This window comes from Mytilus edulis, unplaced genomic scaffold (assembly GCF_963676685.1).
Source record: "Mytilus edulis unplaced genomic scaffold, xbMytEdul2.2 SCAFFOLD_162, whole genome shotgun sequence".
Classification (NCBI taxonomy): domain Eukaryota; kingdom Metazoa; phylum Mollusca; class Bivalvia; order Mytilida; family Mytilidae; genus Mytilus; species Mytilus edulis.
The window spans coordinates 37,139-65,096 of NW_027268908.1; the positions used below are offsets into that span (position 1 = coordinate 37,139).

Consider the following 27,958-nt stretch of genomic DNA (forward strand, 5'->3'; position numbering starts at 1 on the left):
AGAATTTTAGATAAACACTTATGCAGACGAATTTATCGTTAATGTTTACGCCGTCGTTATTCAGCGACCATGTGCATATTGGATAATAACCGGAGAATCGACCGTTTCTATCCAGGACATCGTCATTAATGAACCTCAAAACCACGACTGGAAATGAAGTTATTCCAGTGCAAAATAGAATTTCATTGAGACTTATTGAGTCAATATCCCACGAACACTCTTCTATTTTTGAGTTTCGGTATCATTATTGCAAGTGTTGGCTAAGTTATAAAACAAATTTGGATTATTTTGTGGGTGATATGTGCCCTTAAACGTTCGGTGTACAACTAGACAAGAATGGCAGAGGAAAATGAACAGAGATGCCCAATGTGGTTGGCATAATTGATGAAACATCGCACGAGATATTGATATCCTCAACAGAGTCACATCAAGATTTTGTAGTGGCCATAGAAAATGCCACTGTATCATACTCAGGTATGCTTGCAATATAGAAAGATTCCTCTCGGGCCTATTTAATATTTAAAGGACGAATATTAATATCATTTACCATTGATCACGTTGTAATTTGTGCGACACTGAAATACTGTTTACATACTTAAGCAGACCGTTAACCGTCAAATGCGTTCCAGCAAAAGGAAACGCAAGTTTAAAGTCATCCTCAATTCAAAATTGATTTATTAAATTTTAATGTATATCGTTAAAATTACATGCCATATGATAAATTCGTTGTCCACTTCTAATGAAAAAATAAACTACATACATGTTTAACTTTTGCAGGTTATCGGTGACAACGACAAAAACATCTGTTGTTTCCACTCAGGATTTCTTGGACATGACATATCATGTTATAGGCACGATTGGACCAGGCAAGAATTTGATTTTCCACCACAGTGATACATTTTGACTGACAGTATTTATCGAAACGAACTTCCACGAGTGACAACTTTCAAATCTGCTGAACTTATTAGACAAACAAGGGCTGCGAAAAGATTGCGATGGAGATTTAATATCTTACACCGAAAAAGCAGTGTGTTTGTGGAATATGTTATAAGGACATTGAATTGTTTAAATTAATTGGCAGCCTGTTTGGTCATCAAAGATGGATACTCATTTCGTTCAATTGTTGTGCAGGATTGGTAAAGAGATGAGGAATTAATGCTGTATTAGTTATCATGATTAACATGGGCCACGTATTGGACACAAGTGTAATGTTAATAATATACTTTATTTCAGAAAAAACAGGAGTTTTGTATTTGCGAAATGCTTCAATTGTTTAAGATACAATTCATTTAGAAAAAAATGCTTTAGTGTACAATATACCTTGTACATAACTCAGAAAAAAGGGAGTCATTCATACAATATTTTAAAAAATGACGCCACATGTGTTTACAAAAAGTCAGAACAGAACAAAACAAGCAAACAACTGACACAAACTGTTTCAAAATCAAATTCCTGCCTTTTTTTAAATGTATTTTCCTGTTTTTTAGATAACATCAAGAAGAAAATGCATAATATTTATGTAAAAATCATGTCCAATACCTATCATCTGACAATACCATTGAAATCATTATAACTATAGAACAGAAAACCATTAAAACATCTATTATCCAAGACTTTATACAGAGTGTGGACATAACACCTTACTCTAGCCCGATACTTCTCTGACTTCCAATGGCTGACTTGCCAGATAAGCTTGGGTCTAGGGATGTCAGAGCTCGTCTCATATAAAAACATGGATATTTGCCCGTACAAAATGTATCCGCTCCTGAGTTTGTTACTTCTACAGCCTACTAACTGCATTTGATCCATATAAATCGGTGCCTCAATGTATTCCTTTTGAAAATAACATATTGTGTGCAAGATCTTTGTTCCCTTTAAGCATCTTGATTTGCCAGTTCAATCCTTCACTCAATATTTTTTTTTAAGTTTCACTTTCTCATCTACATGTACAAATGTAAAGCTGTTATTCATTTAAAGCTTTTCATAAGTTGGAACGGTACAAGAAAGAGTACATTCATGTATTACATTATTTATTTCGGAGTATTTCATTTTCAGTAAACCATAACATAAGCAGGTATCAAATAAAAAAGTTCATGTCACAATGGACATACATGAACACTAAGTTTGACATTTTGGTGACCTTTACTTTTAGGTTATCTTTTGTTGCTATTTTGACAAAACACTTAATCTACATTGTGGGACAATGACACATAAGGACGGATACATAGCAGAAATTATCCCTTTGCTATCCTTGCCACGACATTAGCCGTTAGCATAATCACTTAATATGTAAATTGTAAAAACGCATTAACATTATGTATGTATGTCTATGTGCAGAGCAGTGAGTGGCATACACTGGTATATAAGTCATATCTTTTATTCTTTTCACAACTCCACTTGTTTTCTCTAACATGACAGATGCACCGCACCGTCTTTACCCATGGCTATATGTTGTTCCATCCATGTCTAGCTCTTGAAACCTCTCTGTCATCGGGTTACTTAAAGCTGTACTTATCTGTTCACCATCAGCTCTAAGAATATTCTTAACACCAATAAATATGTTGACACCTGATAAATTAAATATGTATAGCAGGTTTTCCATATGAAACATCCTCCCACCAAAAACAACCAAATAAATTTGTCTAAATTATTTTCCATTCCCCGTTCATGTCTTTTTACCGGCATGTAACTTTTTAAAAGACAGTGGCAATTGCTCTTCGTGTTGATAAAATTGTAAAATTTACTGATCAGTGCGAGGTGTGCATCTAAATCTTATCTGAAGATAAAAGTGTTTAAAATAATGTGACTTGCTAAATTTTTCATATTTTTTTCAATTTTTGACAACAAAAATATTGGGCAGTAAGTGCTTTTAATTTTTTGATTGTATAAATACTATTATTGTTTTTACCTGACACTTTAAAGAGGTTCGGGCATATACTAACTCTGCTTTCTTTGATAAAACATCAGTGGATCCGTCAGATATGATTCTTGCTGTCTAGCCAAAGCAACACAACAAACAAATTTTTGACAAGATTTGTCAGTTATATAAGTATCACCAACATTTATGCTTTCACCTTTGTGCAGCAATCACAAACGGAAAAACACTATAAGGACGGTTATTTTATGCAATGTAATGCACATTTCGAAACAGATATTGTCAATTTGGTGAATGCTGTCGCATGTGAAGCGCACGGACTAGAATGTAGATGAATTTAAAATTTCACTCTTTAGAACGTCCGCGTTATATTACGACATTCCACATCCAAATTTTTGGCTGCTATGTCGGCCGGTACAAGCTGAAATCGCTTTGAAAGTTCTTGAAGTCTATTTTTATTCTGGATATAGGTTTTCTTATATACGCTTTTATTTATTTCTCAATTACTAGAAGATGCATGCGAAGTCGCGCACAATTGGGCAAGTATTGAAACATAGTTTTTAAATTCTGCGGGCAGTACGTCGACTGAGCATGCGCAAAAGTGTATAAGACGAAGCGAGATAGTTTCTCAAAAATTGATGTTTCAAAGACAAATTTAGGATGTACAAATCACTACATTTATACGTTATAAAAATGTTTACGACTTTGTTTGGTATCAGAAGAGTTCAATGGAATCGGTCTCTTCCTTTAGTAGTATAGATTTTCAAAATGTGACATTCGAATATACAGAACAGTCATAAATTTTATCAGATTTTCCCCGTTTACACCAATTTATTCAAAACGAGGAAAGATGTTTGCCTTTGTTGATTTATTTGCTTGTTTTTTAAGTGATTTATTTGACGTGACTCCGTACTTGTACACCCCGTCATTATGTGCGCTATGCTAGATTTCTGTATTCTGGTTTTTCGTGTCTGCTTATGTTCTTTTTTTCTATATCCCTTATTGTTTGTCTTTGTAGTGATTAAGATTATATCATACTGTTTGTTGACTGATGTACCCCTATTTTGAACAATTTTACATATTCTGTCTGGTTTTTGTTCACACATCGTTGTCAATCTCTAGGGGGAGTTCCTATATACAAGCTGATAGGACGTGCCGCTTGGATAGGGTTTCAAGCTTGCAAATATGTTAATAGGTTGGCGAAAACTACCAGAAATATATGATAAATTCAATAGAGTTCCCATGGTGATAACTTCATTGTCTGTCATATTTAAGTGTTCTAAGCTGTGTTAATCAACGAATTTTCTCTTATTTGCCATTTTATATTAAACTCGTAGCAGTTCACACCACACGAAACCAATATGGGGAAAGGTACCATTCTTACGTATTACATTAAAAGAATTGTTGTCGTGGGATTCCTATCCCAATTTGATTTAAAAAAAAAAAAACCAGGTCAAGCCAATGACAAAAATAGTATTTTGAATCCAAATTTCCCCCTATACCTCCCTTATTACTAACTCAAGGAGGCGGAGCCAGACTGTGCATTAACAACTTTTGAGATCGAAGTTAATGCACTTGTTTAAGCTTCTCCCGTTCTTTGCTATCCAAAACGAGAAGTCTTCAAATGCGGGATTGGAGAGTGAAATAACTAAAGAAAAATCATTCAGTTAACGCACTCCTCTATAAATAACTGAATTGAACTCACTAGAACAAAGGAAAATTTACCATTAATGTTACTACTTTTTTTTTACATATCTCACATGAATAGATGTGTTCACTACCATTTCATTTCAGTTGGACACTTTATAATCTAAAGAGAAGAGATTCACTTGCCTGACAGTGTTAAAACAACGCAAACCCACAGGTTCTACATTCATCGTCATATTATAGAATTCTGTCTTTCAACTTTCCATCTTTTTTATAAAAAATTTGGATGAGTTTCAAGATTATTGAATTGTTAATTTATCTTTTCCACAAAAGATGTTTAATTTGTATGATTTTCGAGATTTGTTCACATAATCTCTTTTTAGTGACGCCATTTGATACGAGGCTATTCATGCTGATGATGGATAAGGTGCACGGAACATTAATGGAAAATTGTGTTTTATTCTTCATCATTGTTCTTGTATTGTACTTTTTTTAGACGTCTATATGTGAAAGGAACTTAAAGTCAATATTTACTTTGATTTAAGTAATCGATAGCATGGTGAGCATATTTGTACAAGCGTCCGCATGAGTGACAAGGAAATAACTAGGTCATCTCCCGACTAGCGTCATATTAAAACCTTGCCAAATTGCGTCCGTTTGGCTGTGCTGGATATTTAAAGTACACAGCCACATCCGGTCAGAATAAAGATAAAATAAATTTAAGAACGAAACAAAACAAACCGTAAAGAAATAAAATGAACATATTATTTTACTGCAGCAAAGGTAAAAAATAAATAAAAAAATAGGTGTAAGCGGTGAAAAATTAATGAATATTTAACAATGCGGAGAAAATAATTTTGAAATAAGAAACACGGCTTTTTTTATGACCTTTCGTTGTAACTAGTATAATATATTTTTTAAATATCATGTGTATCATAACATCAAACGTCGGAATAACATACGTCACCAAACAATAGTTTTTCCAAAATCGATTTGTAAAATAGTCATTAGTTGTAGATTAATTAATGTTCTCTGAAAGTTGAAATAAAGTTCAACGTTATATACAAAAACGGATGAAGCATCAGCATGATTAGGCTACATTGTTATATACAAAAGGCATAGATAGGTGTTTCGTTCATTTCGATATAAGGTTAATTAGATGCTAGAACAGACCCGCGAAATTGTGCGGGCATTAGAGCTTGTGAGATTCTGTGTCTGGAGAATTTTAATTAAGATTTCATATCTGGAGAATTTCAGAAAAGCTATCAAAGTTCATAGGTACTTGTAAACAGTTTAAGTCCTCTCCCTTGTTTCCAATGTCCGTTATTTTTTCTGTTGAATTCCATTCTTTTTACTGCTATATTATTTGGAGAGTCTCTATCAACGCAATAATTATTGTCCTGTCCTCGAGTACTCTTTTGATATCAAAAGTCATATAGGTACATGGAGACAGGACAATATTTCTAAACCCTCTCATTTTTTTCAAAGTCCGTTATTATTTTGTTTTCTGTTATATTCCATTATTTTCGCGTTTCTGTATACTTTGAACATTCGTATCTATATTATAAATATTAAAGTGTATTTAATTTTCTATTAACTATTAATTCTATAAAGTTTCTTCTCCATGGCGATCACTGCTATACTATATTGGCTAATTTGATGGGTGGTCGGAGGGGTCCTGATTCTGAAATCCCGGGATGAAAACATGAAATCCCGAGATGCAGAATTTAAAGAAATTCATACCCCGTAATCGAAAAATATATTCCCGGATCCCGTAAGGATCAATCCCCAATTCCCGAGCTTAAACGCACCCGATCCCGACGTCCCGAAAAAGGTCCTGCCTTTTATGCCCATTTAAGGGCGTTATATTTTCTAGTCTGTGCATCCGTGCGTTCGTTCGTTCCTGTTCCGCTTCAGGTTAAAGTTTTTGGTCGAGGTAGTTTTTGATGAAGTTGAAGTCCAATCAACTCGAAACTTAGAAAATATAGTGCCGATGTGGCATCCGTGTACTATGGACACATTCTTGTTTCCACATGTTTTACTTATTTAAATATATATGCAACTGGTATGACTCCTTAAATAGTAAACATTTCAAAGAAAACAGTAGACAGAATACAGAGAGTTTCTATATATTTAAGTAGTATAATCGTAGTTCACATGTAGATAGATAAACGCGAAAAATAATTGTCTCTCTAAGGAGGTATAATAGTTGTGGTTCTTGCGATATAAAAACCATGATATGGAGAACGCTTATTTATTTTTCATTTTTGTTATCTATCATACGATTGGTTGTACTTGTGCATGTTTCAAACCGGAAGTCTTATCTATGACTAAAAGTCAGTCTGATGACGGAATCAATATCCTTTTTTGTCGTTTTTCTAAAAAAATAACTCAATCTGAATAATCAAAAGAATGGATGACAAATGCGACTATGCACTTTACCTATAGAACACAGAGGTATGATGATTAATTTATCGTGGAAGGAAGAGAAGCAACACACAAAATGAGGTCTTCTCGTTTAATAGTATAGATGTTATAAAGTGTATATTATTTTCTTACTTATTGGAACATCATTAACGATGCATTCGTTGTTCACCAGTGTTCTTTATGAAGTCATTAGATCAAATTCTGTCGAAATTCTTCCAACAAAATCGTGAATATAATTGATCTTTAAAAATTAAATACATTATATTATAAGTTAATGTAAGAGAAAAATAAAATCACAAAAATACTGAACTCCGAGGAAAATTCAATCTTTGTCAAGTCCCTAATAAAATGGCAAAATCAAATGACAAAACGAATGGACTACAACTGTCATATTCCTGATTTGGTACAGGCATTTTCAAATGTAGAAAATTGTGGATTGAATCTGATTTTATAGCGTTAATCCTCTCACTTGTACGACAGTCGTATCACATTCCATTATATTGACAATGATGCGTGAACAAAATGTCACAAATAGGAGCACAACAACAACACGAACCACACAAACAAAATGGGGGTGATTTCATGTGCTGCTTCACATGTGGCACCCGTCGTGTTGCTCATGTTATTACAAATTCGGTAAATAGTCTAATTCCGTAGATCATAATCGTGAAAAGGGAACGTGATTTAGATGTTTTAGTATAGCTTTTGGCCAATTATCAACAAGAGAGTTGGCAATTAAGCAAAATATATACCGCAAAGTAAGCTATGAACGGCATTAAAACGCTAAGAAAGATAAAATGTAAAACATTTCTAACAAAAACAAATTAATTAATGTAATTAAAACACAATAAACGTAAAACAAATATTAATGAAAATCGCAAACAACAACCTTAGAATTACTGACTCCTGATTTGGAACTTGCACATTCAAAAGGAGGCTGGGTTAACATGTTAGCAAGCACTTGACCCTACCATGACCTGAAATCTTTTCGGAATCCAATCTGAATATAACGTTCACTACTAAGGTCACAATCCCGTATGATGTTGTTTGTAAAATAAAAGTGTCAATCCAAATGCTGTGAAAACTTATGTCTATCGATGTCTTAGTCTGAAAGTTTAACTTTAGTGTCTGTATATATATATAGTTGTCACGGTAATTTCTAGAACACTGTTGAAAAGGAATGTCCTAGTGAATTACAACGGAAGTTTCTGGAAAAATGTAGAAGTTTAAATAACGCCTCTCTTATTAGGATCATTCTGGAATCGTTATGTTAGTCAAATGGAAAGTTCCAATCATTCCATCAGTATCTGTGATTGTTCCAGTAATTTCTAAACTGCACAGTTATGAGATTATTTTGTAAACAACTATCAGGCCACACAACACAAATTAGGCCAACATAAATAAATATAATGATTACAATATCATAACAACTTTTAAGTACGTTTCAATAACAAAAGTGGACATAGTATGTATTTATGAAAACGACATCAATAGTTCTTTAACACGAACAGAGGGGGGAGTGGGGGCGAAAGATACCAAAGGGAGTTAAGTCGAAAATAAACTGACAACATCATAAAAAACAAAGTACAAAGTTACAATTGTGACTAGAAAGCCTAAAGCTATGTGTAACAACAATATTTATCAACAAGACGTCAATTTATCTCCTTTAAAACACCCTCCATACACCTTTAAAGGTAGATGGGGTGTCTAAATTATAATCCATAGAATTTTTTAATAATTTGTCAAAATGTAGTTTATATTATACTTTAAAAAAAAAAGTAATATAAAGAATGGGTCACCAGGCTTATTTTCATGCTACATGGCGTTCAAAATTGACAACTTTTGTATAGATTATGCATGGAAAACCAAATTTTCTGCAATAAAGCGTAAACTATACCATAGAATTTTGAGATAACATATGAGGAGATAGGTTTAATAGTATGCTTTCAGTTAAGAAAATGAAAAAATGGGGTCACCGGACCCGTTTTCTTGCTACATAATAAAATAGAGAAATTCCTAGCACATTCTATTGTAAAAGTACCTTAATCTGAATTATCTGCCCTTGCATTTGAGTTGCCTCCCCTTATGTGGCAAAGTTGAAAAAAATTTGATCAAACAAGTTTTCTGTTTTTTGTAAAATACAACTATAAATATGATACAACATGTCATTTTCTAAATATATGTGGAAGTTCTTACACATGAATTACCTACTACTCTAAAAATTTGCACATTCTATTAAAGATCTAGACCTTCTTTTCTGGTATTTCCAAATCAAAGATGGAGGAAGACACCCTATCTACCTTAAATGTTTACTATTAAAACAAAAGATGCTGTGGTATTTTTTACTGTTTGTACAAAAAACTCCTGTTGGAATTCTGTAAAAAAAAATCTTTTCTTCTGGAAATAAAATGTTTAGTTGTAACAGTTGCAATAGTATTTATTTTGTAAAACTTTCCATCTAATTTGGCTAATTATTTCTTTTATATTATATATATTACATTTTAGTTCAACTGATGGTCCCGAATCGTTGCGTTATGTTGTCTCTATTACTTTTGATGAACGATTACTTTTGATTAACGATTACGATTTCCAATAGGTGTTCCCCTTTTTCAGAAGATAGATGGAGAACAATTAGTTTTTTTACACTCTTATTATGTCACCCGATTGACAATGTCGGGTGACATATTGCTTTTCCTCTGTTTCTTTTTCTGTATTATTATTATTCTTCCACCTATTTTGTTTTCTTGGAGCCAATGGAACCAATCTTAATGAAAGTTAACTATAATGAGGAACACAAAATTTCGGGTTGCAGTAGGTCTTAAGAACATAAAAAAATGGCTGCCGTTACCATGGAAACGGAACAAATGTGAAAAAATCCAGTTTTTGGTTTTGGTGAATTATTTGGACATAATTAAACTTAGAATCATTATCTTTTAATACAATGTAGGTGCCTGGCATATACTGGTTTTGGATGATTTTGGCAATCATTGGAACTATTATGTTGCCATGGAAACTACACCAAAAATTTCAAAAATATCAAAATGCTTCAAATTTTTTGAAACTCCATAGTAACGATGAGCAATATTGGTAGATGTGGAATTTGGCGTTGGAATTTCGAAAATGTCTGCCGTTACCATGGAAACAATGCAAAACAGGTCAAAATGATCCAAAAACCTTAAAGTGGCATTTACTTTCTTAAAATGGTAGGTCAAATTGATCGAAACTTTGATGGTATGGTCCCTCCCATGTACCAATGTTGTATATGCCATTAAATTTTGGGAATGGTCTCTGTTGCCATAGGAACCATCACAAATGTCAAAAATTTCAAAATGCTCCAAAATTGATGAAACTTTATACGATTGTAGACTGGTAAGTCTGGATGAGTCTTTTGATGTTGGAATTTCCAAAAAGACCACCGTTGCCATGGAAACTACAAAAATGTCAAAAATTTTCAAAATGCTTTGAACTTTATGAAACTTGATATTATTGTTAACTGGCAAGTATAGATGAGACTTGTGACTTTGAAAATTCCAAAATGGCTGCTGTTGCCATGGAAACGGCAGAAATGAGATTTGTTTTAAAATGCTCTAAATGAACTAAAAAATTTACAGAAAGATGTATAGCCATGTTTATTTGTGCATTCACTGTTAAACATTTTTTTAAATGGCTGCCGCTTAGTGGCAATAGGGGGAAGGGTGACATCCGCTATTGCTTGCAATGGCAATTCTAGTTTTATTTTGAAATTTTAAAAAATCAATACAGTGGACGATTTTTAAAAGTAAATTTCAATATACAGTTACTTCTATCTAACTGCATTTCTTTATTGAACACCAAAGCACGGTTTTTGATCTATTCTCGTTTTTCCTCCCGCAAGTCCCCGATATATTTATCACATGGTTTCAAAGCTTACAAAAATCTTAAGGGTTTCCCCCTATACCTAATATTTTCATTTACAAACAATGCTTGACTCTGTACATCTTTTGATTTAGGTCTTAGTTTTAATTATTCTGACCATCAGAAAACTACATTTTATCAATGTCTTGAAAATTTTCACTGATCTAATATTTTTTTAATCTGAGCATAAACACTTGATGTACTCTTTATTGTATTGTAATTCCATGGAAGACATCCACATTTTCTCTATGTATTCCACGTATCAATATCGGAATTGACGAACTTAGACATGCGGTTAATTTCAGTAGATTATATAAAATCAATAGAATTATTCTTGTTCATACCACCTGTTTATAAAGGCAAACAGAAATTGTTTAGAGCAACTTGATTTCTTTTTCCCTTCTATTCAAACTCCCACATTTTATTATTTATTACTTTTATTAATTTGTTGCGTATCATCATTTCTATTTCATATCCAATAACTTGTTGTATATTATTTATTTATTGTTAAACATCTTTAGTGAACAAAAACACATCTATTTGTTACAATACAGTTACCTTTTTATAACCCGTTAATCATATGCATAACATCTATGCATTATATAGTCATGAATTCCATATAAATGTACACTCATCCGAAAGTAACATTTCTTGCAAATTATTACAAAAACAAGACATTACTATATATATGCAATCCCTCTTGTCCTGCTGTGTATTTCAATTTTAAAATTTTACATTATCGTACGTATCTTTATTTTATCGTATCTCCAAACCTGAATGTTGCTTTCACTGACACGACTGCGTAATATTAAGTGTATGTCTAGTTGCTTCGTTTTCTTAGAAAAAAATGTACCATCAATTAGATCTGTATTTGCCGACTACAAATAAATTTACAATGATAATATAGAAGTTTATGTCATGTTGATAAATATGATAAAAGAATCCTTTCGAATATGCACAACGTTATTAAGTTTTACACACAAATTAGCTCTACAGTCACGTATCAATTGAGACACATATACTCCATATGCTGGTGCCGCTGGGATGTTGCTACACAGAAGTTGAAAATTGACTATAGGAAAATTAAAATCATCGCGTTTGTCATAAATTTTGGTATTCAACCTACCATCAGTAGTCATTACGAGAAAAAAGGTCTAAATATGAAGCAGATTTATCTGTGTCGGTAGTATCTTTAATTTCAAGTTCACTTGGATATATTAAATGTAAGTGATCACTGACTCTATTATTATTAAGAGACAGTACATCATCAATATACCGAAAGGTGAAATTAAAAGACTGGGTTTATTTCTTTTCTTCTTTCTGTACAAGCCCTTGGATAAATTCTGCTTCATAGGAATATAAAAAAAAATCTGAAAAAACAGCTAGTTCAAAGCCACTAACAACTAATAAAAAAAATCATGCATCTAAGACTAAACTATCAATCCGTACACATCCAACATCCAATGGATTTAGTGTAAAGGCGTCATAAACAGCCAGAGAAAAACATGACCTTTGTGAATCCAGCCCAAAACTAGATATCTTACAAGTTGTTCATTTTGTTATTGTTGGCATTTGTTTTATATAGACCAATGGATTTAGGTTCTTTATTTTGAATACTTGGTCTCTTTCATAGATCACTAGTCTACATGGCCCGTGTTAAGATAGTCGTTAAGACAAATTCGTTATACAATGTGCTAGTTACCTATTATATTACTACGATATACGATATATATTTCAGTATTTCTATACAGGATGAGAGCGATAAATGTCGGTTCTGTAAATTCCATATCTAATTTACTGACCCCATATATATCGTATTAGGTTACTAGCACACTGTGAAACTAATGTTAATCAAAAATGATCAGATAGAACATGAAAGTGGGGGGAAATATTTCAAACATACTCGTTCCTACGTATAGCTGTATCTTTAAATTTATATAGAACATGAAATAAAAGCATAAAGACCTAATATCACCGTTGAACCCTTATTCCATGTTTATTTTGAATAACAAACATGTTGCATAATAATGAATAATAAGGCAAATTTTTGCAGTTTGTAAGACCAAAATGACCTGTTATTGAACTTCCTGATTTCTGGGAACCAGTCCGTGAAATTAAAGATATGTTGAAATTTTCAGCACAAGCAAGGATAATGCAATGTTTTTACTCAATTTATCTAAACTGACGACAAAGTGGTTACGAAAGCTCGAAATTGATGAATTTAGCATGGAAAGAAATAGAGCGATATATTTCAGGTTAGTTAAAATGGAAAGTTTTCAAGTTTTGAGATGTATATTGCTCTTGATTATCTGTGTGATACCACAGAAGTACTGTATAATTAAAATAAAAGTAGCCCTTTTCAAACGTGCAGAACAAAGGGGAGCAAAAGATACCAAAGGGACAGTCAAACTCATAAATCTAAAACAAACTGACAACGCCATGGCTAAAAATGAAAAAGACAAACAGAAAAACAATAGTACACATGACACAACATAGTGGAAGCACAACACAGCAAAGTTCGCATTTAAATGTATATTTAGATACATCTTACACATTTAGAAAGTTAAATATCAGAAGTTAGATTTGTTATAATTAAAATGGGTCATACTTATGTTAGTATATGTAATCAAGTTTTTCATCGGGGTCAAATTACAGCCCACAAATTGCTAAAATATGATATAATGCAAATAGTTAAAACGTAAACAGAATATTAAAGTTAAGCATTGCTTTGGATTAAAATCAACATCTTTGTAACATGTGTATTATCACTTATGTATAGTCAATAGTAAAAGACAAATTTTGGTCAAACCAATTTGTTATTGTTAAGTTTTTTTCTTGTTTTTTAATATCGCAATTATGACTATGATCAAGTAGAACATATTTTACACAAAATATATGTACTGTTATAACTTTCAAAGCATGAAACATAGTTAGGTAATTTTTGTATGAAATGAAAGCTTAGATGTTAAACAAGTATAAAGTTGAAGAGCATTGATACATCACTTTACATGACAGTCATGTTTACAACAATGGAATACAACACCATGACAATAACATTATTTTATAATTAACCTCTGATTCGTCGCCCTAATTTTTATGTCTTTGATAATATTTTTTTCATCTACGCACTGTTAGAAACACTAAACCGTTCATTATACCCCCGGTTGCGCCAATAAATATTGTTGCATATCGGACACTCATTGGTGGTTCTTCAATCGAAATCCATAATCCCTCGACTGCATTTCCGCCAAACTGAATAACATGTACTAGCACGAACAGCGACAGTTTCAAAGCAAGACGTCTCGAGTTGACCGCTGATTGGTGCCCAAACGATGAACTCATCACCATTGTCTGTCTTTTAATATAACACCACATGATCAAATACAGAACTATAATAGTGACGAATGACCAAAATATACCAAGACATATAAGTAGAAAATGAAAGGTCACGAATCCACGTTCTTCTTTTAATGAACAGCTGAAAAATGAAACGGATAAAATAAGTAAAAGGTTTTCAGTAGAAAGTTTATTTATTGTACTTTAAGATGTACTTAGATGAAAATAAATAAATCCAGAATATAAAATTGATACTATAAGCCGGTAGTTCATTTGTTAAGGATAAAAATAAGCTTAAAATGTTGATAGGTCATGGAACTCTTTTTCGAGATTTTTGAGATTTAAAATATAGCGGGAAAAGGCTGACTCGGACTTATACCTTATATTTGCATTGATACTTTTGGGGTCTCAAATCAAAAGAAAGAAAATCAAGAATCTTCCAAAATTTGGTTAAATGACCTTTTATGAGCTATTTTAAGCCTTATATGAAAAAATAAATGGGTGTTAATGGGGCAAAATATTTAACCTTGTATTGTATGGAAAAACACCAAGGAGTCCGAACATTTAGCACGAATTCTAAAACCTAACCTAAGTACATCCTTAACTAAAATACAGGAAAAAAGCTAACAAAGGAAAATTAAAGTCTAAAAAGAAAAGAGAGACAAAATATGTCAAAAAGAAAAATTGCGAAAAGCCTTATCATTTTCGTTTCCAATTTTCATCTGTTGACAAATTACGCAGATACCTTTGATAAATCAGACATGCATGTAAAAGGACGGATTTCTCTTTACAATATAAAAAACAAAAAATAAAAGTAGATGTAATTCGATTCTTGCCTTATTTGTACATCTGATTGTCCAAAAAGTAATAGAATCACTTAGACAGAACAAATGATCGTTCCATGTCCTTATATTGTAAGCCTGCTTTTTACACCTTCAGATAGCGCAACTCGCTTAATTTGTGTGAGGATGAGATCGAAGCTTTTTAAAATAGTTATTTTTCATATTTGAATTTATTGACATAATGCATTTTTTAGTACTTCATTTCATTGATTCGATTATTTGAATGGATAGTTGATTATTATAAGAAAACAGATTGTAAATAACAAAACATTTTTTTTTCCTTTTTTTATGTTTTTATTAATGTATCAAGTATAAAAGATTGTGTTACTCTTCAATTGACCAGTGTATTTCAATGTAGTTCTTCAAGTTTATTTGTTCTCTTATTTTTTATAACAAAACCTGCGGTTTAATTATTTAACTTATTTATAAAGCATTATAGATTTCGAGAAATACAATTACTACTTACAATACTGGGTTTGCATCAAAATTGTCAAAGAATGCTGCAATCATCAACACAATTAGTGAAGCTCCAACGGCGGGAAAAAGAACAAAAATATCCCACTTTCCTAACGACAAATTCTTATTTCTCATCACAAGGTTGAAAGCATAAAAAGCCATCGAGGTGCTAAGAATAACTTGTGAAATTGCAAACTCCAGTATTAAAACTCCGTAAATTGAGCATGCTAATTTGTTAATTCTTGTATTATTTCCAAATCGTTGATGAATACCATATGCTGTTTGAGTGACATAAAAAGAGATATCAAGTAATACCGTATACAAGCTGAATCTATCGATGACTTTCCATGTAAAGAAATTTCCAGTTTTTGTCTTGACGAGGGAAATAAAGACAATTAAGGAAACGCAGATGCTGCAAAATGTTATAAGAATGATGGGTACACCAACTGATAGTGGTACTACTTTAAAGTCATATGATGCTCTTGTAGTTGTGTTGTATAATGTGGCATTTACAGGTTGATCCATCATTCTTCAAGGCTACACAGAAATTGATCTGTCGACTTAATTCGTATCCTTATATATCAGATATTCTGTGATAGTTCACATTTATATGTGAATGTGTGATAAACATATAAATGAGTTAAGGGAAGAAAAACGCTTTGGATGCATAAAATTTACAGCACTGGGTCGAAATCTCTGCTTATGGACTATTAGTCCCAAAAGGTATCAGCAGCCCAGGAGTCAGTCCTTATGTACTGACATTATTTTTAACAATTATTTCTTAAATTGTTAGACAATAAATTTCTAAATTATGGAAATGTATGCCCCATTTATGGGCATTATGTTTTCTGGTCTGTGGGTCTGTTCGTTCGTCTGTCCCGCGTCAGGTTAACATTTTTGGTTGGGGGGGGGGGGGGAGTTTTTGATGAAGTTGAAGTCCAATCAACTTGAAACTTAGTATAAAAGTACTTTATAATATGATCTTCTAATTTTAATGCCAAATTATAGTTTTTACCCTTAATTTTCACGGTTCACTGAACATAGAAAATGATAATGCGGGGGGTTCAATTTAGTGTATAGCTCTTCGACTGTTTCTGTTCCTTTATTGACTTTCACATATTCGGCATTATCTGTCAATTTTTGTCGTTTAATTCACAATTATTGAAAAAGGACCAAAGTTTGTGCAAAAGATGGATTCTGGTGGATACAAAATAAAATGCGTGAACTACATTATGATTAAAGATTGGTCCTAATAGTAATGGACCAAAATGATTTCTGATAGGAGTTATTGGCTTTATATGACAATTACAAATGTACCTTTTAACTGTTTTCCCGTTATACAGCTGTTTAATTTTGTTTTATTTTGTAAAATAAAATATAGAGATACATTGTTTTACGCCAAAATAACAAGCATAACAAAATGTACAAAAAGGTTAATGGCCAGACTGTTTTGTTAACTTGCACTGAAATTATGTTTTTACTCTTTTTAATGTTTGAAAAAAGATATAGAAAACAATGAAAAAGACCAGAAATAAAAAAAAACAAGTGAATCTGTAGGCTTTTGCTCACTAATGTTAATACTTACCCCAGCTTAAGGAATATGGTAAACAGCTACAGGAAGTTGTTAATTGGTGAATATGAAAACGTATCATATGTTCCTTACCTTGATTTACTAGGGTATTTGAAATTATGTTCAATAGGGTTAAAATCAATATATATGTAAGAATCTGAACCGCAATGGTACTCGTGACTGAAATTGTCTCGTTTTCATATTCACCAGATAACAACTCCCACCCCCCCCCCCCCCCCCCTCTTCCCTCTTCTTAACTTAGTTTTTGAAAAATTAATTGACCAATAAGGATATATACAAATCGATGTCAATGAAACAAACAAAAATCTTAAATAATGCAATTGCTAGAATGCTTACACCTGCATCACCAGGTTCCAACAACAAACCATCGCATGTTAGCCCAAAAGAAAATATAAGTGTAAACATTATAAATGGACCATCACACTTCAGCGTAAATACCAACACACTTCAGCTCTACTATCAACAATTAGTGTCACAATGTTACCATCACACTTCAACCTGGAACATCGCACTTCAGAGAGACCATTGTAGTCACGAGTACCATTGGGGTTCAGGATCTTACATATATATTGATATTGTAACATAAATTGTATTTTTTCTTTTGATGTTTTAATGAAATAATTTGTTTAAAAAGTGTGTCGAGGGAAAACCATGGTATATTATCTGCAATTTGATGTTAAGGTAGTATGGGTGTCTTTCGCCATCTTCGAGTGTAAAAAAACAGAGAACCTAAGGTCCAGCTTTTTTATCAAGTTAGCAAAATTTAATTCAGGAATGCAGATATCTTATGTGAATTTTCATTTAAAAGTAACCAATTTATAACAACTTTACTTATAAATATTAATATTTTTACAAGTATAGATTATTTTTGGATGTTTTTAAATGTTTTTAAATTGGTATTTTAAGGGGAGTTAACTCTAAAACGGTGCATTTTCTGAAGGAATCTACATGGAATTTTCCTATTTTGTATTTTAGCCGGAAAAAACGTACGATGACCCTATCTTTTCTTTTGATATTCTCAAAGCATTGTCTAAAAGCTATCTTATACTAATTTATTTTACAATTCTATCATTTTGTTTAGGTTCTAATCACAAAATGGTGTTTTTTCCTGTATAATCAATACAAAATGTGTCATTTTGTCACAACCTATAGCTTGGGAAAATGCGCGGTGACCTATCATTTTTATTATATTTGTGACCATCTATCAATAGATACTACGCTTTGGCAAAGTATGAACAAATTCTATCATTTTTATTTTAGACTCCCATACCCCCTTAAACCATACTTTGCTAATTAAATATGCAACTCAACAAGAATCTTAAAGGGAAGAAGGCGGAGCTTAGCTATGGTACAACATATTTATCTTCATGTTATTCCATAGTTGAAGATCCGCCCCATTTTTTGTAAGATATCTGCCGGTGATATATTTTAACAAGCATGAACATTTATTAGGGCCCCGCCTTTAGGCGGGTCACCCTATAGTGATCAGTCTGTCCGTCCGTCCGTCCGTCCGTAACACTTTAACTTTGTGTCCGCTCTAGAGAACCATTATGATTTCATACGTTATACTTTACATGTTTATTAACCACCACCAGAGGGCGTGTCATGATGTATGTACAACTTCCTAGGTCAAAGGTCTAGGTAAAAAAACTTTGGTTTCAGTTGACAACCCTGTGTCCTGTGGTGAAGATCGTGTCCGCTCTATATCTTGAGAACCGTTATGATTTCAAAGTTTATAATTGACATGTATATGAACCAACACCAAAGCGTGTGTCAAAATTCATGAACGACTGCCTAGGGCAAAGTTTAAGGTCAAAAACTTTGGTTTCAGTTGACAACCCGATGTCCTATGGTAAAGATCGTGTCGGCTCTATATCTTGAGAACCGTTATCATTTCAAAGTTTATACTTGACATGTATATAAACCAACACCAAAGGGTGTGTCATAATTTATGTGCAACTTCCTAGGTCAAAGGTCAAGGTCAACAACTTTGGTTTCAGTTGACAACCCCATGTCCTATGGTAAAGATCGTGTCCGCTCTATATCTTGAGAACCGTTATCATTTCAAAGTTTATACTTGACATGTTTATAAACCAACACCAAAGGGTGTGTCATAATTTATGTGCAACTTCCTAGGTCAAAGGTCAAGGTCAAAAACTTTGATTTCAGTTGACAAACCCATGTCCTATGGTAAAGATACAATTTTTTAATGCACATTATTCACAGCGGGGCCCACAGAGATGGCTTTGTTTTCATTTTGTAACAAAAATCAATAAATCATTCATAAACACAAAACACCATCTTCAACCATATTTTTATCATACTTATTACATAATCTGTTTTCTCTTTCAATATTACAAAATCTACCGGTTTCAATGTTAAGGCGGTGTGCAGACAATCTATGTCTACTAATATATGGCTTAAACACATAGTTTACATGTTTTTGTAGGTAAAATTGTAGAGTATCTGGATCGTGTATATACATGTATCTACAAAAATTACACTTTGATGACTCATTGAAAAAAGCATTCATTTCACTGACAAAACTACCTTTCATTCTATTAAAAATTTCTAGCAAAAACAGATCTACATTAATTACATTTTGGTGTAACCATACATCTTGACAACCATAACGATAAAACATGTTTCTTATTTCACATGCCCAATTTTGTTTGTCACGAGGTTTTTATTTTTTCTTGGTAGCAAGATTGTAAAATACAGTTATCTGTTTTCAATTATTTACACCAATATCTAAGCATTCTTCAACATCTCTCTATGTACAACGGATATCTACCAAACTCACTATATACCATATAATTAACAGTAGTTGTTTTGACTTTCAATATACGATTTACCTTAGCCGTTTTTGGCAAAACGTTTTGGAATTTTGGACCATCAATGCTCTTCAACTTTGTACTTGTTTGGCTTTATAAATATTTTTATTTGAGCGTTACTGATGAGTCTTATGTGCACGAAACGCGCGTCTGGTGTAATAAATTATATTCCTGGTACCTTTGATAACTATTAAAAACTTCGATTACGACTAAAGAACTAATTTTACATACTAGATACATATGTGTCAAAAACAGATAACATAGTTTCATGGTTAAAACAGTCATCATATTTTTTACTATGTAAACTAAATAATGCTTTTCTACCCTGATTTGCTAACATTTTCTGTGTATGTACAAAGTTACCATTGTATTTTAAAAGTAGACCAAGGCCACACCAATTTTAATTTCTTGTTCTACGGATTTTTGACTCCAAAATTTGGGGCGAGCGAGCGATTTGAAAATTTTAATAAAAAAATATTCAATTTGCTAATTTTTGAGGCGAAGCTTGAAAAGTAAAGGCGAGCGATTATAATTTTTTTTGTAAACATAAAATAGTAGGTTTTGACAATAATAAAACTTGATTTATCAATGTTTATCACTTGTACTTTTATATATCTTTAATTTCTGAAGTATTTTTTCCCTGTTCACCAAGAAATAATTAAATCTGGTCTATGTACAAATGATGTATGTGTGACTGACAATGAGACAATTCTCCATCCAAGTCATAATCAGTTTGGGGACAACCCCTTCATGTTATAAATATCCCTTTTACATGTTTTATAAGGGATCAATATAAGTTATAATAAATTTGTTTGTACAAAAGGGGCTCATATTTTCTCAAAGAACAATATATCTATCTAGTATTACATGGTCAAAACATGTCCAAGAATTTTGTAATATTTCTGGACTTTAACCGTGTTAAATTAACACATTTACTTTAACAGTTTGATATTCAAAATAAGTGGACCCCTCTTTTAGAAATAAGTTGTTTAAAATATGATGTAACTGTCCTCTTTTTGAGTACAAAATTCTAAGTTTTCAAAGGTTTTGTATAGAAGAACTATAGTACAAATCCTTGGTATTTCTATTTTCTTTGCTACATCAGTAAAATGACCCCTTGTCTGATGGAGGGTTGTTCTCAACCTGATTATAACAAACACAGGTCAAAGTACGGCCTTTTACACAGGGCTTTGATACAGACCAAACAGCAAGCTATAAAGGACCCCAAAATTATTAGCGTACACAATTCGAACAGGAAAACAAACGATCTAATTTATATATCCAAACGGGAAAATACCAATGAACAACATCAACAAACGATAACTGCCGAACGACAGGCCCCTGAATCAATCAGGACAGGTGCATAAACATGCAGCGGCTATGAAGAGTTTTGTTTCGCCAGCATACAATATAATTGCAGTTGAAGACAAATCCTTCAGAAGTTCTCTGTACTTTATTCTAACAACGAACATTTTTTGATAGGGAAGATAAGTAAGGGGGAAAGAAACCAATTTTTTGTTCTTTACAGGTATTTCCGTGGTTATAAATTTATTTCGGAGCACTCCCTCTTTGGATAAATAGGTTTCATGATGAAAAAAATATTCTCACAGATATTTACAGTGTGGTGGGGTGCATTTATGTTTAAAATCGTTATATACAGGTAAGACTGTGATTTTAAAAACAAATGTTGATATCTTTTTAAAATATTTATACAAAAAAAAACGGTGCGGGAAATGAACATGATTACATTTCCGGATGCGGGAAGCGGGAATATAAAAAAAATAAAAAAATTCTGTTTTGAAAAAAATAGGTGCGGGCGGGTCCGTCGAACAAGGAATCAAATTGGTGTGGCCCAAGATATGTAAATTCATCACATAATTCAATAGCAACACCATTGAAGTACCATTTTTCAGTAGCTTGAACGAGGACTCTATTTCTAAACACAACAATTTTGGTTTTAGACAAGTTTATATCCAAATCATACTCTCTAGAATATATGTCTACACTATCTGTCATCTTTTGTAAACCATCATTAGTTTCACTAAAAATAACTGCATCATCTGCATACATAAGTAAATATAAGTTGAGCATCTTTAACTCATATAACTGACAACCTTGAGTTATAAAGTTCATTTTCAATGTCATTAATATACAACGAATATAAAAAAGGAGATAATGATTCTCCTTGCATCAATCCAACATTACTTTGGAAGAAATTTGAAAAATGTTTCCACTTATACCACATCTGATTAATCTTAACGACAATTTGAAATGAGACACACTATCAAATGCTTTTGTATAGTCTATGAAACAACAATAACATCGTTTTCAACTACACAAAGACTTAGAAATTAGAGAATGGAGTGTGAAGATGGCATCAGTTGTTCTATAACCTGGTTTAAATTCAAACTGTGTATCAGTTATTTATTTGTGTTTTTCGCTCCACTTGGTAAGCCTGGTGTTAATAAGTAATGTGAACAGTTTATCCACATGTGATACGAGAGAATAACCACGATAGTTGCCACGGTCGTCTACTGGTCCTTTTTTCAAAACTGGTATTATAATGTTGTTAACCCATATTTCTGGAAAATCGCTAGCACTCAATATACGGTTAAACAGTTTACATAATACTGGTTTGATAAAGTTTCTGCTCGTTAATATATATTCGTTCATAATATTGTCATACCCAGTGGATTTATCACGTTTTAGATATTTAATAGAAGTGTCAAGTTCCAAGTCTGCGAAAGGAGAGTCTTTTTCTTCATATACGGCATCTGAGGGTGAATCACTGTGCTGATCTTGTGGCGACACCTTTTGAAATCAGGTTTTTAAAATGTTTTTTTTTTTCAAATACATCTATAGTAAGCGTATGGGTAACAGTTTTTGCGCTTTTTAAATTTCCTGTAAAATCTTTTAGGGTAATTTTTACGTAATTTAGATAACATATCCCCCTTTTGGTTTTTATATTGTCTTTTCAGTTGAGGTTCCAATCGTTTGTATCTTTGTTTGGTTAAATTTAAACGTAGTCTATTTTCAATCGACCGTTATCTATTAAAATTCGTCATAGCTCATAGATAGTGCTCATCGATAGTCTTTGTATACACGTTTACATTCGTCTGTAAACTATGGTTTATCATCTTTTTGGTCACTACTAGTAGGGCATTTTGTATTTTACTTCTGACTGTGTATTGCTCAAATATATCTTTCAAACGTTTATTAAATTCATCCACGCAACAATCAATATCGCTAATTTCGTCTATACTTGTGAGTAAGTGTTCAAATTGTTGAGTGTTCAACAATAAACCGTCTCTGATTTGATCTTCGCACCCTTCGTTCCATTTTAAAATATCACAAACATGGTTAATACAATTAAACTGGTTTTTAGTAGCAAAATTATCAGTAAGATTAAAATCAACTTCTAGTGGTGCATGGCAAGAGAAATGATTAAACGATCCAAAAGACAAACTATTAATAACAGAGAACATAATATTCTGTGAAATTAACATATAGTGTATTACACTACACCCATTCTTATTGTTAAATGTTATTTTCTGACTTTCTTTACCAAATCTTCCGTTACAAAAACGAAGCCCAGAGTTTTACATAGCTGCAAGATGCGTTGACCAAACTTATTAGGTGGTTTGATATTTTCCGAGTGTTTGTTTAAAAATACATCATCATTTACATAATTAATAAAAGAAATGTTGTCTTGTTATTGTTTGTCTATAACATCACCTGTTATGTTGCCGGGTAGTATTATAATATTTATCATTTCTTCAAATTTTAACCTTTTTTACGAAGAATTCAATTCATGTGCAGCGCATGAATATACTCCAACTTGTCAATTTATGCAGATAATCAGTTTCCCACACTTTTTAATCATGTTTTGAAGATATTTATTTGATATTTGGTATTTCCATTGTTACTGATGAATGTTTTGTTTTGTGAATTATACCTAATAATAATATAATTTACAGGAAAAAATGACACTGAAAAGAAAATAATGGTATATATCTTCTGTAAGCAAAGAAACCAAAAAGTATCCTGTTCCTTCTACTTCAGGTTTGTAAATTAGAACAATACTTAAGGAATTACTGTAATATTTTTTCTGTCTATGAAGAAATAACATAAAAAAGTGGTGCAAACTGAATAACCCGCGTAGGTGCTAGATTGATGCAACAAGCCATATCAAATATTGTTGAATTTCACACAAGAGCTATGAAAAAACATTTCAAGGAAAAAGTGAACAATATTACTTCAATGAATCCATCTATTTTAGAATTCATGTACAAAGAGCTCACACTGGGTGGATCTAAAGAAACTAATCCAGCTATGCAAGAAAGGTTAAGAATTATATCTTTAGGCAACACCAACCTTCTAGCAGACCTACGCCATGACAATCCTGGAAGGTCTAACATCGAATGTGACACTTTCTTTGAGAAATTAGGTGGAATTATTGACGACTTATCAGCTGCTGATGATATAAGGCATGGCCATACTCACTTAAGCGAATTTATTTCCTTAAGAGACATGATAGACCAGGCAACAGCTAAATGTCCACCCAATACATCCATTCCGTCAGCTAGTCTCGTACGCCTCCTGTTTTTCTCCGAAGAATCCGTATTGTAAAGGTGCTTCCAATTTTACTAGTAGGCTTGATGTGCAATTCAAGATTCAGCGTCGAAAATTAAGGGCTGCACACATGGATAGTCACTTTTGTAATGCCCAATTCAAGTACTTGAAAGCATTTGCAATAGAAGAGAAAGAAAAAAATGCATTCTGACTTTTTCTGATGACAAGGCAAAGGTCTCAATAGGAGAGCCAGGGTTATCTGTTTCAACAGGAGTGCGAGGGAAGCGATCGATAGTACCAACAACTAGTACACTTGTTGCTCTGGATCACGATATGACAAAAAGTAGTTTGACGCTATCTGTGGTTTAAAGTGCATCGTACCTAGCAGTCTTGACAAGTTTTTTGTTCAAGGAAAAGTCGTCACCATTTTGAACGACTCTGTATTTCAGCTTGCCTCTCCTTTTCCTCATGTAACAGTCATTTCGAAAATGATCGAAAACAGCATAGAAACCCGTTCTTTTTAAAGTTTACCGATGGTAGGATAGACCAGCGAAACACCCTAGAGTCTGTAAAATTGGCCAATATATGTTTATTCAAAGAACATAATTAAGACTTTCTTGTTCGTTTTAGATGCGCCCAGGCCAAAGCTATACAAACCCTGCGGAAAGGGTTATGAGTTTGTTGAATCTCGTATCGTATTGCAAAATGTTTCTCTAGAAAGGAATAAATGTGAAGAAAAGATTGAGAATATACTAAAAAGCAGGAATAGTATGTCAGAAATTCGTACAGCTCATAAAACAAAACAAAACTACCAGATTCAAAGATAAAGGAGAGTTGGACTGAAGTCATCAGACTTAAGTGGAAAGATGACCCAGTACAATTAATGGACCCAGTTGCAGATCAAGAAATAGACATAATGAAACGACACATACGTGAATTGTTTCCAGAAATGAACATCAGTAAACTTCAGAAGGCACACACAAAGAAAGTAATATCTTATCGGCTCGATAAACATTCAAAGATGACAAACTATGTATATCAGCTACGGAAATGTGATGACATTAATTGCTGTTTGCCCCCAGAGAGCAACCCTCTGCCAGAATGGCTTCCTGATCCAATCTAAGATGACACCGGGGAGCATTATCTCCCATATGCTGAAGTCAAAGGCAAAGAAACAACAGAGAATCAAAGGCCTTCCTTGGTGAAAATGAAACTGAAAAAAAGCTTAATAAACAATTAGAAATACCAGAAGAACCAGTAAGTGTTGAGACCATTGACAAAAATGTAGAAGTCGATTACATGGCTACTGAGTTGAGAGATGAAAATGTGGAGACAACAACCATGACAAGGAAGACAAGGGATACGTTGATATCCCGGATTCTCCGGCTAGCTTATGCACCGTGCAAAACGCTAGATCAATGGCCGAGTGTGTGGAGTGCAGAAAACCCCGTGTGATTTATTTATATCGACAAATGACTGAAAGACAACAATACAGCTTGGATCTGGGCTTAAGGGATTGGGAGTACTCATGCGGTTCACCCCTGTTGCCACCATCAAACCCTGTGTACAAATCTGTAATGTGCCGATCATCACTATCATGTGAAAGTCCAGTAGAAATAGCATATATCAGAGCCGGTCTAGGTCCACTGAACATTTGTTGCTATTGTTGTAGTGAATCAAAGGGTCAAGTTGAACAGGAACTTCATAAAACAGTTAAGACTGTTCTACCCATTTGCCAGGAATGTCTTGATTGTGGAAAAGAAATAATTACACAACGACCATACGGCAATGCAAACAGGCAAAGAAGTGAAATTAACACTGCTGTCAAACAATTGTATTGTTCACTTCTATGTTCTTGCATTTCTGATATTCAATTTGAAAAACAAAACATTAGATAACATTGAGTATTTATTTGAACAACAGTCAGGTAGGACTTGTTTGCCCTATCTTTTTGGGAAGAAAGAAATATACGGAACACTTAAAACTAAAGCATGGGCAATACAAACTCTAACAAAAACCCCAGAGTGATATCATGTGCTCCGAAAGGGAATGCATATCCTACTTCGCATGATGTATCCATCTTATTGCCAAAGAGTCAAAGCTGATTATAGGTTTATATCATTAAAATGTCAAATCAGTAAAAGAGAACTGGAACAACACAGTGTATATGTCAATGATCGTTTGTTACACGCTCATGTAATAGCAATTTACCAGATCATGATGTCGACAGTAAAACTATTTAAGCGATGATGTCCCTGCAGTGAACACAAGCTCTAGAACAAATGTAGAATATCGGATCAACTGAGAAATGTAGACACATTTTGACCCAGCAATCTTTTAAAATTAATAAGTGTCGTCTGCCTATTTTTGTGTTCTGGCCTGTGGTCACTATGTTGGTGATTATGGGTTTTATTGTGTGTTAAAATTCCAGAGGGTCAGGATCGATAAGGGGAAGTTTTGTGTACCCATAACCAACCAAACATAACATTGAACCGACTGCAAATCTGACACTGAGTGCATGTTAAAAAACGTGCCAAAAAAAACCCAACTACCTACATACCCTGATTTATTTGCCTTGGCAGCAGGAAACAAACATATTTTTGTTTGGCCTTAATGTGATTAAGGGTACCGTAATTGTTTAAGCTTTCACTTGTCATCTATTTGTTATAATGTATAAGGTATGAAACATAAGATTTTCATGTTTTCAAATTGTCTATCCACATACATGTATGTATACATCTGTATTTACATTCAATGCTGAGTTCTAGCTATCCATTGAAACGTTACAAGCATAATTAAATTTACAATTTTCCTACATGTACTTCTGTTGCTAGCAGAATTTTTTTGAACTGTTTGAAAAGTTTCTATTGGCATGCATCTGTGTGTTTTTGTCGACACCTTCCACCTACAGCAAATATTTTTTGACAGCCTAAGAGTCCATATGTTATTCTGTCTTTTTCCTTCTAATGTTTGCCAAGCTGGTCAAACAACGTCTTATTTGTAAGCTTACCAAACTAGATTTCCTATGTATGACATCTCTTTCGTCGCAAATCTCGTCTATTGATGTCAGTCAAAGAATCGGCAGTGCTGATAAAATATTGCGACCTTTTTGTCGCAAATATCAAAATCATGCGAAATCATTACTGCATTCTTCACCTATAAACAAATTAAAAAAAAACTGTTTGCAGTGATTGCGAATTAAGATATGTTGTTTAGTGTGTACAATAGCTACAAATTGTTAATGAATACAATGTCTCTTTTAAGGAAAATTTAAAGATACCCATAACTTAAAACAGTTTGTCTTGAATATGAATGAAATATCTGCCACAGGACAAATCTTGACTTTTAACATAGGTTGGATGATAGCTTCTTTTTGTTATTTGGAAGATCAAAAACAGTTTATTTTAAAAGCAGGCTAAGTAATTGGTTGAAATTTTTACATTACGTCCAGGAGCAAATATTCCATGCATATTCAGGGCGAGGA

The 27,958-nt window shown here is 33.0% G+C and overlaps 1 pseudogene; it reads left to right on the top strand.

The window, feature by feature from the left end:
- Positions 1-359: 359 nt before the first annotated feature.
- On the top strand, positions 360-26,372 carry LOC139509049 (uncharacterized; annotated as a pseudogene).
- Positions 26,373-27,958: the final 1,586 nt, after the last annotated feature.